This window comes from Belonocnema kinseyi, chromosome 3, assembly GCF_010883055.1.
Source record: "Belonocnema kinseyi isolate 2016_QV_RU_SX_M_011 chromosome 3, B_treatae_v1, whole genome shotgun sequence".
Lineage (NCBI taxonomy): Eukaryota > Metazoa > Arthropoda > Insecta > Hymenoptera > Cynipidae > Belonocnema > Belonocnema kinseyi.
The window spans coordinates 7,607,061-7,620,154 of record NC_046659.1 but is presented as its reverse complement, the minus strand read 5'-3'; the positions used below and the strand labels follow the sequence as shown (position 1 = coordinate 7,620,154).

Genomic DNA, 13,094 nt, shown 5'->3' with positions numbered 1-13,094 from the left:
CAACATAATAAATATGTTACTGAATTTACATAACTTTAAGTTAAAGAAAGTTTTGTATATTTTATTTTTATTTTTTAGGAAGCAGTTGACCCCCTACTTGATGTTCAAAAGAATGAAGATAATGTGATTATAAAACATCAAGAGAGTGAGATGGATGAACAACAAGAGAATCAGATGAATGATCAAGCCAATCCGATGGAAGCAGAGAATCAAAATATTGAATGGATACGGATCATATTTCCGAAAATATCAACAGTTTGGACAGCGTTCACTCTACTGGACAGACCTCCCTGCTTAAAATGTCGGACAGAAGACGGATAAAAAAACGGGTTTTATCCGGTTCTATCCGTAACCTTGTCTGAATTTTGTGTCCGAATTCATCACGCAATCATACCCGAATCACATTCGGTGTGTACCCGTCTGTTATCCGGTAATTCAAATATATTAAAATATTTAATAAGTCCAGAAGCGGTTCATGTCTGAGTCTATTCGGCTCTTACCTGGCATTAAAAAGAGTGAATGAATATTTAAATTGAAAAGTGGAAGTTTACTCGACCTTATCCAGTTTCTGTCTGACAAATGGAACCACAAATTAGTAGAGTTAATGTGTAACATCGAATCGTGTCTGAATTAAGTCAGCACTTATCCGCCAATTATAACCTGAAATTTATAACCCGCTTCACAAACGCTTCTGTCTGAAGTTTATCTGTTAATGCAATGCGCAACCTATCCGTTTCTATATGGATTTTGTGTCCGGTTTCTATACGAAATCTTATCTGATATTAATGACGCTTTTGATCCGCTATACACCAAGTTCTGTCTGAAACTTACTCGGCAATTTCATGCAGTACTGTATTCAAATCTATATAATATTTAACCGTATTTATCCGCTATAATGAGTTACCTCGCGCTCGGACATAATTACACCTCGCGTTTCGCGCTCCTATATTTATTCTTTGCATTTGGAATGCTTGAAAAAAACGTTATCAAAAAGATCTCTTTTAGATGGCAGTGTTTATATGCGTCATGTTCTGAATTTTCGACTAAATTAAGTATTGTCAAAGATGAGGTTTCTCAAAGCTCTATAGGCTTTAAGGTACACATTCTCATCGGGACACTCGCGCTGCGCGCTCGATTTCCGACGGATATTTGTAAACATGTTTTGTTCAATCTTTTTTTTCTCTCGTAACTTTCGTCGTTTTTCCACACATTTTTTCTTATTATTTTTTTAATGTTATTTTTCACGAATAAAACAAAAAGTAAGCGTCCTATGAAGAAGTGATCCCTAACGAAATTGCAGATCTTTTTTGAGATAACAATTTTTGTTGATTCATCTTTTTTCGTATCCTACATAGTTTGTCCACAAAATGGAATTTTTTATTTTTCATTATTTTTTGTGCAATAAAAATTTTAATTTTTGAAGAAAATCCACAAATTTGTTATGATTATTTTGTAGGGTTTTTAAAAGGAAATTTTTTTCCTTTTTTTGACTTTTTTACATATCGTGCGTTTTTGGCTTTAAATTTTGATTTTCGGTTAATTTAAAAATTTTTGAAAAAGCTATATCTCTGAGAATTTTTATTTTATCGAAAAAAGTTATAAGGATAAATTGTTTGTTCTTTTTAATACTATAAATATCCGTACATAGAATTTTCAAATTCAGAAAAAAGTGGTCTCAAAAATTTTCAAAATGCGCTCACTTTTTGAATTTTTATCAAAAATGGCTGGTTCCCGAACTTGTCTTTTCTTTTAGGACCTAAAACAAGTGTGCCAAAGATGAATTTGATTTGTTTATTTTTTCGAGAGTTATCGTGTTTACGGATGGACGGCCGGACGGACAGACAGATAGACGCCATCGAGAAATCCTGATTTTCGGATTCAGGAGGTCTCGAAACGTGAAGATCCGTTAAAAAAGTGTGATGTCAAATTTCCGACAATTGTAATACTTTCTCAATCATAAATGATGAGAATATAAAAATTATATATAAAATATTCAGGGTGGCCGTTCTAATGCAAGAAAGAAAATCTCAGTCATTTCCCGTTTTTTCCCAGGTACGGAAAAATTTTAAAGCTAAACAATTACAATTACAATGCTTAAATTTCACAATAATTCAAAAAATTAGAAGTTAAATTATTTTAAATTTAAGTAGTTTCAAATCAATAATTTTTCAATTGTTATTTATAATTAAAATTTAGTTTAAATTTGAAATATTTAGTTAAAATTATTTTTTCAAAATAGAAAATTATTGCAAATTTCCCCAGAGATATCAAGATAGTTTTGTTATTATCTTAAAACCTTTTAAAATCCTTAAAAAGCTTCATGCTTTTATTTGAAAATGTTAAAAAATCTACATTTTCTTTTTAAGGTTTTGAAATCTTTTCAAATTTTCAGTTATAGTTGAAATTTTTTTAAACTTCTAAATATATTTTTAAATGTTACGAATTTTCCATAAAGTTAAACAAAAAATCCTGCAAATAAAAAAAAAACTTAAAATATTCCAGATTCTATTTGGACAATTTTTGAAGTCTATTTAATTATTCTCTTAAAAATTGCACAAAAATGTCCATATTTTAGCAAATTGAAGTGAATTTTAAGCTTGCAGTAAAATACCGTATTAGATACTCTGTCTACGGTACCTATCGGCAAATCTTCACCACTTTCGATCCGCTCACGCACATTTGCTTCTGCTGTTTCAGTAACGTTGTCGATAGAAGCTGAAAAAAAGTTTGATACAAATTACATTTGAACCTTTACTGTAACTGCGAATTCATTGCTCTTAAAGGTTTGTTCTTTTGCATACAATCTATAAGTTGACGTTTCAATTGAATTATTTCTTTTTGTGCCGCTTGTAACCTTTTAATTAATGTAGGCTGATTTGGTTCCTGTTAACATATTTAATATTACATCATTAATACATCGAGGGCACATTCTCATAACGTCCACAGATGCCCGAATAATAAATTTGTTTTCAAAAATCATAAAATGTGTCAACTCATTATGAATGTTGCCGAATTTATTATGAAGATTCCAATTAAAAGTCTAAAATCGAAACAAAAAAGAATTTTTCCGTCGATAGATGCCCCAATAATGAATTTGTTTATTAAATCTGTATTTTAAAAATCATAAAATTGATAAAAAATTATGAATTTTGCTGAAATTGTCATAAAGTTCCCAACTGAAAAGACTGCCAGTGAAAAAACCGAATTTTTCTGCAAAAAAGGCCCAAATAATGCCATTTTTATTAAACTTGTTTAAAAAATCATAAGAATAATAAAAAAATAAAGAATTTGTCTAAAATTACCATAAATTTTTAAATTTTAAAAAACTGACATAGAAAAAAACGAATTTTTCTATCGAAAAATGCCTGATTACTGCATTTTACATTAAATTTGTGTATAATATAAGCAAATATAATCAGAAGAGGATTTTTTTACATAATATTGTTTCGATTCCAAATTCTTGCAACATAATTTGAAAAAATGTGCATTGATGGAAAATCGTAGAAAAAGTTTTTTCAACAAATAATTTGTTGATAACAAATTTTTTTTGTATATTGTCTGATATTAAAATGTCCTCAACTTATGCTATTTTATGCAACTTAAACGATTTCAACCAATATCCGGTTATTGACGAGCACCGGGAACGTCAAATAGAAAAAAGGCCATTTTTTCGTCATATTTGTATATTTATCAAAAAATTGAAGAACTAATTTAAAAATCAGGCTAGACATGTCTCTTAGATATCTTATTAGCTTTTTTCCATTTTTTTTGTCGAAATCGGTGAAGATTTGTGGGCTGTACGTTATTCTCAACCAAACAAGTCATTTTTCTTCCCAATGTACGGCACTCCTTTGAGTCCAAAACCAAAACCTCTTTTTTTATTAATAATCTTGTAGCAAATTAAAAAAGAAAAATTTTTCTTCTCTTTATTTTTCTCCATATCTTGTAGGACAGTGAAAAAGACAATTTTTTCTTCTCTTGACTTTTTTCCATGTCGTGCGTTATTTGGCTTAAAATGTTGATTTTCGTGTGTTTTTTTGAATTTTGTAAATGCTATAACTCTGATAAATTTTGGTTTTATCAAAAAAAGTCATGAAGATAAATTGTTCGTCTGTTTCAATACTATGAACATCCGTAAAGAAAATTTTAGAATTTTAAAAAAAGTGGTCTCAAAAATTTCCAAAACACGATAACGTTTTGAATTTTCATCCGAAATGGCTGGCTTACGAACTTGAACTTTAGTTTCTGTCATTCAGAGAGTGTGCAAAGGCCGATACAATAGATTAATTTTTTCGAAAGTTTTCGTGCCCACAGCCTGACATACATACATGCACATATACATACATACAGACAGACGAATCGTAAAAACCTATTTTTCGGATTCTAGGAGTCTCAAAACGTAGACATTTGACAACAACAGGGGGGGGGGGGGTCAAAGTTTACACAAATCTAAAACCTTCTCTGATGAGAATGTAAAAATACTATACTTAAAATATTGTAATTTATTATTAAATAAAATAGTTTAATTATAAATCTATTTATTTTTAATTATTTTAAAATTAAAAACAGTTTATTAAGTTTAAATCGGAGGTTTACATTTGTTTATGTAGCTATTCTACTATTAACTATGAAAATCATTTTTTATTTGAAAAATCACTTATTTGATTGAAAACTCATTTTCTCCGGGATAAAAATTTCATAATGTTGGTAGAAAAATCACTTTTGGGGTCATAAATTAAATTGTTTTGTCAAAAATTGATCTTCTCGCTGTGTTTTGATGAAACTTTATTCTCTTCTAATAGAATATTCCTCATTACTTTTTTTACTTTTTTTCAACGCAAAAAAATTAATTTCTACAATAAAAGACCAATTTCCAACAAAAAAGGATGCGTTTTCAACAAAATAGTTAAATTTTTTACTTTAGATGAATTTTGAACCAAAAAGATGAATGTTTGTCAAAAATGTGAATTTTCACTAAACAATACAAGAGTTAAAGGACCCCGCACTAAATGTATGGGAAAAATGGACAGTTTTGCGCTATGCGGCGCTAAGCGCTCAAGATCAGTGAATAAAACGAATTACAACAGATTTTGTTACAAGAGCGATGTCAACATAGAAATCACGGTTCAGATCGTGGTCTGTTATATTTTCGTCTACAATGTTGACTCATATAGCGTGCTTCTCAAAACGATCAAACGCTAAGCGCCCAAGATTTTAACTTGACTGATTCATCACTTTTTTAAAGGCAGAAATAGTACCCAAAGTAACATTAGTAACTAGTGCGTACATTCCGATAATTACATCGTACTGTTCTCAAGAGTGCCGAACGCCAAGCGCTCATGATCAGTGAATAGAATGAATTGCAATAGATTTAGTTAAAAAAGCGATGTCAACATAGAAATCACGGTTCAGATCGTGGTCGCTCATATTTTCGCCTACACCGTTGACTCATATAGCGCGCTTCTCAAAACGATCAAATTCTAAGCGCCCAAGATTTTAACTTGACTAATTAATCACTTCTTTAAAGGCAGAAATGGTATCCAAAGTAACATTAGTAACTAGTGCGCACATTCCGATGATAACAGTATACCCTTCGCAAGAGGGCCGAACGCTAAGCACCCATGATCAGCGAATAGAACCAATCCCAGTAGGTTTTGCGAAATATTAAACTATTTCTGGCTCTTGATTCGGGTTCGCTTGTTCACCTCTATTAGCAGCGTCTAGAATCCTTTGTAGCAAGGAAGTTTGAGAATACTTTACGTGTTGCTGGTGACGTTCATAACCCAGGAACCATAAAACGCTTGCAATATGTGTGCAAGTGCCAAGAGTTCTGGCCCCTGACTTACATGTGCAGTAATAACCGAGAAGCGTTTCGTTATTGTCTGGTCCTATGTCATCGATCTCATTGAACGCTATCCACAGCTGGTACCTTGTCGCATTTCGGAAACGAGAAAATACACGTACTCTGATCAAAACAGGTTCACTAAGTCGCGTATCTAGTTGAAACTCCTCATTTTCTTCTCGTTGCAGTTTGTCTTGAACGTAAGATGGGGCAAGTTCTACTTGATACACACCACTTGTTATGTCGCGTATTTCTTTCAATGTAAAGCAAGAAAACTGTGGTAATTGAAGTTAATGCAGGGGATTCCAATTTGCATTTCCGTAGCGCATATTGTCCACTTCTACGCGCGCTTGCACAATATTTGGCTCACGAGCTCTCGCTATATATTCTCTCGCAAGCTCTGCTGTAGCGCCTTGCATCTCGATAACAGGATGGTATCGATTAATTATGGCACCAGCAATACGAAAGAAGTCCCTTAGATTGTGTACATGAGCCATCGGAATAGTTTTATCGAAGAACTTGAAAATGGACTTTATGTGGCCATTTCTGGATTCCACTATCCATCTAGATTTCGTTATTAGCCGAGCTTCGTTTGCTTCTTCTGTTACCAATTGACTCTGTCCTTGTTAGAGAATTGGTGGTATCTTGGACACAATTCCTAAGCGTTCTAAAAGTGGTTGGGCATCTCTATATCCACGGTCCTCTATAAAAATGTCACCAATGTCGAAAAATTCTCTTATACCTTCCACATCTCTTTCAAATTCGTTAATGAGCATTTGTGCGTATTGTTTCGTGAGTCAGAAAAATATGGTCCTTGTATTTCAAGTATGTATCCGTCTGGAGCAACAATGAGAGCAGGTTTTACCAAGTGACGTCCTTTATATTTGCAAAATGACTGTCGAAGTACGCGAAAGTTACTGCTCTTCTGCATGTAAGCATAAGTTACATCGATGATAGCAATAGCTCTGGGAATTTCTGGTTGTGGATTATAAAGTTTATTGGCAAATGATGTCACGTGTCTTTCAATGAATTCCCCTCTGCTTATTGCATTAAATCCAATGTCACCAGGCAAAAATCGCTGCATTAAAGTCTCTCTTACAGTATAAATGGCCATGCTTGTAGCTTGCCGGCTCGAATAATGAAAAACCACTTTCCATGTAACGGCGGAAAAGGATCACAAAATGCATACAATTCTCTAAATTATTTCTTTTTTACAGGAGCAATAGCTTCAAACTCTTTATCAGTGAAACTATCCTCATTATTAAACGCCGCGGCCGCATGAACATTTGCTTCGTTACGAAGTTGCTGCAAAAACAGAAGTAACTGCTGTCCCGGAATCTTATGCGGTCTATTAATTGCTTGTAGTCCATGAAGCAAGGGGCCTAAGATGAAAACATGTTCATCCAAATGATTTAAGCATTCATTTATTTCTTCTGGAATGAAAATGTTCATGACAATAAAAGCGTTAACTCTACATTCAATTGAAAGCCTTGGAGTATTAACATCAGCATTACAGAACATGCACGTTTGCCTGCTTGTTTGTGTAAGAACTTTTAGTCTTAAACAGCCTGGGTCACGTTGGAGCTCCTGTATCTCATTGCGAATCGATTGAGAGACATAACCTACTCTCATCGGGGACTTCAAGTGGTGGTCTTCGAAGTTGAAGGCGTCTAAAAATTGCAATGTTTCGCCTATCAGAATTATTATTTCCATCAATTCGAGCAATTTTTCCTGGTTGATAGACTATCGCACACAAAGCAAATAACTCGAACTCTGAATGCCATTTTTTAAACCATAAGAGAAACAAGCTCTTATGGTCTTGAAAGGCAGAGGAATGTATTAATAAAACGAAAGAAAAATTCAGAAACAACAAAATAAAACAAATAAACACAAGAAACTAAACACAAAAAGGGAATAAGAAATACAACACAATTAATACAGAAGGGAACAGATAGGAATTTTTTTTTCCTAAGCTTACCAATAAAATTACTATCCGCTCTCGAGACCTTTCACAAAAGGAATTACAAGCATACAATCGTCAATGGAAATAATAAGTGAATGTTGTTTATTATATGTTTAATATAATAATAAGTGAATGCCGAGGTTTCAACTTTTTTAAGTCATTAGGCCTACTTTCAGTTCGTCGCTCATTCTGAAGTCGTTCGCTTTTTGCTTTAAAAAGTGACAGTCGTTCATCATGCAGCATTCACTGATGATTTCCATCGACGACGGTATGTTTGTCTGTCATTTCTTTTGTGAAAGGTCTTTGAAAAAGTGATTTCTTAGTCAAGTTCAAATCTTCTGCGCTTAGCGTTTGCCCGTTCTGTGAAGCGCGCTATATGAGTCAACGGTGTTGACTCATATTGTCATTAGTTTGACTAAACATGTTACTGACCACTTCTTGGTGCGTGTTTCGTATACAGACATCGCTTGTGTCGCTAAAGCAACTAGGATTGGTTCTATTCGCTGATCATGAGCGCTTAGCGTTCGGCCCTCTGGCGAAGGGTACACTGTTATTATCGACGTGCGCACTAGTTACTAATGTTACTTTGGACACCATTCCTGTCTTTAAAAAAGTAATTACTTAGTCAAGTTCAAATCTTGGGCGCTTAGCGTTTGATCATTTCGAGAAGCGCGCAATATAACTCATTGGTTTGGCAAAACATATTACTGACTACTTTCTGATGCGCGATTCTTATAGTGACATTGCTTTTGTTGCTAAAGTTACTAGGATTGGTTTTATTCGCTGATCTTGAGCGCTTGGCGTTCAAGCCTCTTGCGAAGGGTAGAATGTTATTATCGGTATGTGCGCACTAGTTACTAATGTTACTTTGGATACCATTTCTGCCTTTAAAGAAGTGATTAATTAGTCAAGTTAAAATCTTGGGCGCTTAGAATTTGATCGTTTTGAGAAGCGCGCTATATGAGTCAACGGTGTAGGCGAAAATATGACAGACCACAACGTGAACCGTGATTTCTATGTTGACATCGCTTTTGTAACAAAATCTGTTGCAATTCGTTTTATTCACTAATCTTGAGCGCTTAGCGCCGCATAGCGCTAAAACTGTCCATTTTTTTTATTTGTTTTACGGATATTTCATCCGGCACTTATAAATTTAAAAATTACAAAGTTTCAGCTAAATCCACCGAAAGCCATTTTCCCATACATCCAGTGCGGGGTCCTCATTTTTAATAAAAAAAAATTTTCAATCAAATGAATGAATTTTCAACCCAAATTTTGAATTTTGAAAGAAATTCTCAATCAACGAAATGATTTTCCAAGCAAGGTTAATTAGATAGCAGAAAAATTAATTTGCCATGAATAATGTATTGATACTTCTGTTTTTTTTGTTTTGTTTTTTTTTGTAAAAAAATAGCAATAAGAACGTTTAAAAAAAAAGTAAATTTTAAAAATCGCACACATGAGACGAAAAAGAAATTTAAAAACATAAGTTGTGATGAGAAGTGCCCACGCAGCGGGCTGATTTTTTTACTGTTAATACAGCTATTCACGATTAAAACACACACTAAGCATGCTATTAAAAAGTGATAAGAAAAAAATTTGTAGATATTTTAAAAATACATCATTTTTGTGTTCACAACTTTTTACCTATTTTGCACAATTTAACCGCAAAATGTAAATATTTATTTTACATTATTTTTTTCTTCTGTCAAAATTTGAATTTTCAATTTTTTAAGAGAAATCAAAAAGGTATCAAAATAATCTTGTGGGGCATTGGAAAATAAATATTTTTCTTGTCTACACTTTTTTTTCATATCATGCGTTATTTGGCTTAAAATGTTGATTTTCGTATGTTTTTTGACATTTTGTTAATGCTATAACTGTGGTAAATTTTGGTTTTATAAAAAAAAATCATGAGGATAAATTGTTCGTCTGATTGAATACTATGAATATCCGTACAGACAATTCTTGAATTAAGAAAAAAGTGGTCTCAAAAGTTTTCAAAATACGCTCACTTTTTGAATTTTCACCCAAAATGGCTGGCTAACGAACTTGACCTTTATTTTAGGACACTAAAAGAGTATACCAAAGGTTAATCCAATCTGTCAATTCTTTCGAAAGTATCGTGCTGACCAACTAAAAATCTACACACACACACACATCCATTCGTAAAAACCTGTTTTTCGAATTCAGGGGGTCTCAAAACATTTGATAAGTATGAAAAAGCAGTACCCCGTAATTGTCTTCATAATTCGCGCTTGAAAGATGATCTTCTTTTAAACCTAATTCTATTTTATTTACAGTCTTCGGTTTTTTTATTTCTGGGCCCCCTTCCAAGAGCTGTGAAGATTTTCTCTTTGACGAAAGGATTGCCATTTCTTTAATACTCGTGGAAATTTTTGGTGCAGACTTTTCTTTTATTGGGTTTGAAAAGTTTTTCTCTGCCGAAAGACTCGACTCAGTCAAATCGATCTGCAATGATTTTTTCAAATTCATATTAAAATGTATGCGCTTCATAAATTTCAGTCTAGAAAAACAGATGAGTAGAATTTATTATAAAACCTCTTGCAATTCTTTGGAATCTTTTAAAATAACTCAAAATCTTTAAAGCCTTAGAAATTTTGTTACATCTTTCATATCTTTTCAAATTATTGAAATCCGTAGGAAGCCCTTGACAAAATTAATTTTATTCCGTATATTTCTCTATAAATCCATAAAACCTCCTTAAAATTCCTTGAAGTCTTTGGAAATCATAATAATCCATACAAACATGTAGAAATCATTTAAATTGTAGAATTTAAAACATCTAGACATTGTCTAATATTACATAATCAACATTATTTAATTGCAAACGCCTATTATTTGAAATAGTTTAAGCACTAAAAACAGTATTTACTTAAAACTTTTTAAATGTCGGAAATGAAACCCTAACGGATAAAAATTTTTAAAGGTTTTAATTTAAAAATCGACAAATATCATTTTTTTTTGGCAGTCGTTGCAAACAATAACGTGATACACGTGCGTATAGGTAATTGCTGCTCGTTGGCAATCGCCCATGTGACGTACTTTTTGAACGGCCCCTGAGCAGCCGTCGTGTATACAGAATTTTATATACTTTAAACCCTTGTGTCTAGAAAATCGAGAGGAATTGAAAATTGTAAATGAACCACTGACCTTATTAAAAGAAGTTTCTACTTTTTTTGAGTTGCAAAATTTTGTTGGTGAATGGAAAACGATGGAATTGTTAGAATTCTTTCCAACAGCCTTGCAATTCAAACTCCCGTCCATTAGAGCGCATAATCCAGAGCGGGGAATAATGGTCATTGTTCTCAATATTCTGAAGCTTATTGTTTATAAGCTCTGCTTCTTATTTTCAGTATTTTCTCCTTCACAAGAAGAGCTTTCATCTGATGGCTGTTTTATGAGTCCAGCGGATGCAAATTTAATTCTTGGTCCCTCTCGGATAATTTTTTCCAGTTCTTGCCTACTTTCTGTAAATGTCAATACATAAATAGTAGTGTGTGGGGGGAGAGGGTAACGTAGAATGTGACATCATACATGGCAAATATAAATGTAAATAAAAATATATCAAATAAATGAATTGTCAAACAAAAAGATAAAGTTTTACAAAGAAGATTAATATTCTACCAAAAACACGAATTTTTAAATAAAGAAGATAAATCTTTAACTAAGCATTGAGTAGTTAAATTTTAAGTAAAAAATAGATTTTCAAATATAAAAAACGAATTTTCAACAAAATACTTAAAATATTCGATTACAGAAATGAATTTTCAAACAAAAAGATGATTCTTTTACCGAGAAGATTAATATTTTACCACAAAAGACGAATTTCCAACAAAATGCATGAATTTTCAACCAAATATTTAAATTTTAGCTAAAGAAGATCAGTGTTCAATCAAACATGGAGTAGTCTAATTTTCAGTAATTATCCATAAAGATTAATTATCCACCAAGAAAGACGAATGTTCAATTAAAAAAAAGAGACATTTTAAACCAAAAATGAAATAGTTATATTTTTAGGTAAGAAAATTACTTTCTAACAAAAAAGAAAAAAGATTTTTGAATTAATATAATGACTACAAAAAAAAATAAACAAAGTAGTTCCACTTTAAATAAAGTAGTGGAATTTTCAACAAAATAAATGAAATTTTAACTAAAAACGATCAAATTTCAATCCAAATAAAATAATTATATTTATAGTTTAAAAAATTAATTCCCAACATTAATAAATAGCTTTTCAACAAAATAGTTAAATTTTAAAACAAATACGGAGTAGTTCAATTATCAGTTTAAAAAAAGAAAATTTCAAGAAAAAAAAAGAATTTTCAACAAAATTGTTAAATTTTTATCCAAAGAAAAGAACTTTTTGTATGAATATGAATCTTCAATACCAAAAATAAATTATAAACCAAATATTTGCATTTTCAGTAAAAAATAAATTTTTAACAAAAGAGTTAAATTTTTAACCAAAGAAAAAAGATTTTTGAATTAAAATGATGACAACCAAAAAAATGAATATTTAACATAGTAAGTTTCACTTTCAACCACCTAGTTTAATTTTCGACAAAATGCATGAACTTTTAACTGAAAAAAATTAATTTTCATCTAAAAATTGAATAGTTATATTTTCAGATGACAGAATTAATTTTAAAAAAACGAATTTTCAAGAAAATACTTGAATTTTTAACAAAAGAAATTAATTTTTCATAAAATACATGAAGTTTCCACTGAAAAAGATTACTTTTCGAAAAAAATGGAACCAAGCAGTTGCATTTTTAGGCGAAAAAGATTACATTTCTACAACAAATGTATTTTTAAAGCAAAAAGACGAATTTTCGAACAAAAGAAATTTTTCAGTCAATAAGCAAACAAATGTAATCCAAAATTTGAAATTTTAATGCTAAAGAGACGAATTTTCTATAAAACAGTTGAACAAAATTTAGGTCCGCGCAATCAAAATGGCAAACTTCAATTTTTGGGCATGGAAAATCAAAGAACATAGAACATAAAAAATCAGGAAATTCGGACAGAGATAAAAAATCAGGACATATGTCCTGATAAATCAGGGGGTCTGATCACTTTATACAAAATTTTTATACAAAAGCCATATACTTACTTGCAGTGTGGCCTGTTGTAGCGAAACAAGTGCTTTGGCCCAGTGATCAAAGATCTGAAACGAGACGTGGTCCAATACTATGTCACGTCTATGTCCGTGTGAATATGGTAGGAGACGATATAAATGCCTGGGTTGCGCGCGCAACCCATTTC

At 31.8% G+C, this 13,094-nt stretch overlaps 1 protein-coding gene across 1 annotated transcript in view; it reads left to right on the top strand.

Annotated features, from left to right (window-relative positions):
• Positions 1–380: 380 nt before the first annotated feature.
• LOC117169705 overlaps positions 381–13,094 on the top strand; it is a 16,538-nt gene continuing 3,824 nt past the window's right edge. Inside the window, exon 1 of the mRNA XM_033356203.1 lies at positions 381–430. The gene's annotated coding sequence lies outside the window, so the exon portion shown is untranslated. The remainder of the gene's footprint in view (positions 431–13,094) is intronic.